Raw genomic sequence first — 4,071 nt, 5'->3', positions numbered from 1 at the left:
GGCATTGTGAGTGGCAAGGCATTGTGAGTGGCACGGCATTGTGAGTGGCACGGCATTGTGAGTGGCAAGGCATTGTGAGTGGCACGGCATTGTGAGTGGCAAGGCATTGTGAGTGGCACGGCATTGTGAGTGGCAAGACATTGTGAGTGGCACGGCATTGTGAGTGGCAAGACATTGTTAGAGGAATTGTGTGAGTGGCAAGGCATTAAGAGAGGAAATAATTGTGTGAGTGGCAAGGCATTAAGAGAGGAAATAATTGTGTGAGTGGCAAGGCATTAAGAGAGGAATTGTGTGAGTGGCAAGGCGTTGTGAGAAGAAATAATTGTGCGAGTGGCAAGGCGTTGTGAGAGGAATTGTGAGAGTGGCAAGGCATTTGAATAAAATTCAAATTGCAATTTAAATCATATAGATACGTATATATATATTTATATTACAACGGTATGATATTTTATTCGCTGTTTAATTTGAAAAATATATAATTTCAATTATCGAACGAAATAAAGATTGAAGGAGAGAACGACTTGAAAGAGCCTGGTGAAGAGGGCACCTCACAAGGGCCTGGTGAAGAGGCCAACTCACAGGGGCCTGGTGAAGAGGCCAACTCACAGGGGCCTGGTGAAGAGGGCACCTCACAAGGGCCTGGTGAAGAGGGCACCTCACAAGGGCCTGGTGAAGAGGGCACCTCACAAGGGCCTGGTGAAGAGGGCACCTCACAGGGGCCTGGTGAAGAGGAACGCCTCGGTAGCCGCGCGTCTTTAGGCTCGCCACGGCGCGTGACGCCAGAAGCTCGTATTGCGTACATGTACGTACGCACGCCATGTACGTGCACCGTGTACGTGTACTGCTGTGAGAATAAATATTTATTTATTTTAAGCGAGAAAGAAATGTGAAAGAAGAAAGTGATTGAAAAAGTTTAATATACTAAATATATTCATGTATTAACGCACATATACTGTATGTACATTTTTTCTCTTCTTTTTAGATTTTTTCAGCGCTAAATGTTAATGCGCTAAACTGTTAATTTTTAAATGAATAATTTAAAACCAATAATAGGCGACATTTCAGCAGAATTCTTGTGTAGAATTATAGCAATATGAAGAAATTTAGTAACTTAATTATAAATGGAGATGCATGGAAGTATAATAAAAAAAATCTCCGCAAAATTGAAAAAAATGGTCAAAAATCGGCGCGAATCTACGTAAGCTAAGCGGCAGTTCAAAATCTTAGTTGATTGACACTAGAATTTTGACAAATTCTGAAATTTCTCGGCGAGAATCAAAATGAGAAGAGATTTTTTTCGTGCTAGAGCTTATGTTTCTGAATAACCGTCAGAAAAATGAATGAGTCATCTTGTCCAAATAGTGATACACTTTCTTACCAACAACACGAGCAAAAATCGGACGTAGCTCAGATTTGCCTAATTGGCAGAGCCAAACTGGGTCAGGATGACCCACACGAAGGCAAACAGTTGATCGTTATTTAGACAAAGACTACCTCATTTCTCTCAGTGTCAAGGGGCTCAGCAGAGACAGCGAGACTATATTTCTGCCTAACAGTTTACTGCAAGAGTCTTACAGTAACTGTAGTTCACAGTAACTGTAGTTTACTGCACGATTTCTGACCTACGCAAGCTGTGTCAACAAGCGGTCACCTGATGGACAACGAGAGCCAAATTATAGGCGGCCAAACGTCGGGCTACCGATGGCCGCCGATATTTCTGATATAATTTTCACCGACATTCTGAGTCACAAGCCTTTGTTTGGCTCGAGATTGTGAGTGGCAAGACATTGTGTGAGTGGCAAGGCATTGTGAGTGGCAAGGCATTGTGAGAGGCAAGGCATTGTGAGTGGCAAGGCATTGTGAGTGGCAATATATTGTAAGTGGCAAGATTTACGAGTGGCCGGGCATTGTGAGAGAAATTGTGCATGGTAGCGCGTCTGGTACCAACTAAAATTGGTCGTTTAACCTCATTAATTTTGGAAAATTTTTGAAGAATGAAAGTCAACGTGCAATTTAAATCAAATACCGTATATTACAATGGCATTATTTCTGAATCGGTATTTAATTTGAAAAATGGATTGTTTCAATTCATCGAACTAAATAAAGATTAAAAGAGAGAACGGTTTGAGAGAGCCTGGTGAAGAGGCCACCTCACAAGGCCTGGTGAAGAGGCCACCTCACAAGAGGGGAAAGTTGGGAGAAATATTGCGCATAAGGGAATGTTGGGGGATATATAATGCATAGGGTAAATGTTGAGGGAATATAATAAGAGGGGAAATGTTGGGGAAATATAATAAGAAGGGAAAGTTGGGGGGAATATTGTTCAAAGGGGAAATGTTTGGGAATATAATAAGAGGGGAAAGTTGGGGGAGATATTATGCAATAAGAAATGTTAGTGAAGTACGAGGGAAAGTTGGGGGAAATATTGTACATAGGGGAAATACGAGAGGAAAGTTTGAGAAAAATATTGTACATAGGGGAAATACGAGGGGGAAGTTGGGGGAAATATTGTGCATAGGGGAAATACGAGAGGAAAGTTTGAGAAAAATATTGTACATAGGGGAAATGTTGGGGGAAATATGTTCAAAGACACATAGGGATTAAAATTATGCGAGAGAATTACAGGGAGAAATCATGCTAGGGGAATGTAAGGGTAAATATGCTATATATTTACGGTAATAAATATAGGGGGTAATTATAAGGATATAAATATAAGGGTAAATGATGTCATGGAAAAATGTACTTGAAATTTTTTGCTTTTAATTTTGGAAATATATTTCTAGGTTTGAGATTTGGGAAAAAACATTTTCTGCTAAATTCTCTGAAAATTATTGGAAATACAAAGATAACAGCTCTGTAGGATAACAGCTCTGTAGGATAACAGCTCTGTAGGATAACAGCTCTGCACGACAACAGTCAGGCAGGATAACAATAGGATAACTGCTCTGCAGGGCAACTGTCAAGCAGGATAACAGTAGGATAACAGCTCTGCAGGGCAACAGTCAGGCAGGATAACAGCTCTGCAGGACAACAGCTAAGCAGGATAACAGTAGGATAACAGCTCTGCACGACAACAGTTAGGCAGGATAACAATAGGATAACAGCTCAGCAGGACCACAGTTAGGCAGGATAACAATAGGATAACAGCTCAGCAGGACCACAGTTAGGCAGGATAACAGTAGGATAACAGCTCCCCGTATCCTGATCTCCAGTATCCCAGCAGGCGCCATGTGCTGCCTTCTTGAGGGCCTTTGTTTGTCCAGACGCTGCTGCTGGCGCACGCTACACGCTACACGCCACGCTCGCTACACGCTATATGCAGCGCACGCTACACGCTATACGCAGCGCACGCCACGTACGCTACACGCAGCGCACGCTACACGCAGCGCACGCTACGCACGCTACGCACGCTACACGCAGCGCACGCTACACGCGGCGCACGCTACACGCAGCGGACGCTACACGCTACACGCAGCGCACGCTGCACGCCGCGCCTGCTGGCGCACGCTACACGCTACACGCAGCACGCTACACGCAGCCGCTGCTGGCGCACGCGACACGCAGCCGCTGCTGGCGCACGCTACACGCAGCACGCAGCGCACGTTACACGCAGCGCACGCTACACGCTACAAGCAGCGCACGCACGCTACACGTAGCGTCATAATAATCATAATACCTAAATAAATACATAATAAATAGGGGAAACAATTGTCTTCGTACGAGTATACCTGGACTGGGACTTAAATCTTAATAAATAATAAATAAATCATGCACATGCCACGTTACTGCAGAAGTGCATAATTACGTAAACGAGTTTCGAAGTGAATTAATTCATCTTAAAGGAAATTCCAAATGTTTAGCGACGTAAGGTGCGTTGGGTTTTGGTTGGCCCCAACTGATGGAAGTTACGGGCCTGTCTCTTATACACATCTAGATGTGTATAAGAGACAGGCTGTTATGTGCATCATGTTGACGTGTGGTCTGCAGGGCTGTTATGTGCATCATGTTGACGTGTGGTCTGCAGGGCTGTTATGTGCATCATGTTGACGTGTGGTCTGCAGGGCTGTTATG

The sequence above is a fragment of the Hyalella azteca genome, unplaced genomic scaffold, assembly GCF_000764305.2.
Source record: "Hyalella azteca isolate HAZT.00-mixed unplaced genomic scaffold, Hazt_2.0.2 contig3151, whole genome shotgun sequence".
In the NCBI taxonomy this organism is placed as follows: domain Eukaryota; kingdom Metazoa; phylum Arthropoda; class Malacostraca; order Amphipoda; family Hyalellidae; genus Hyalella; species Hyalella azteca.
Note: the sequence above shows the minus strand (reverse complement) of the source record.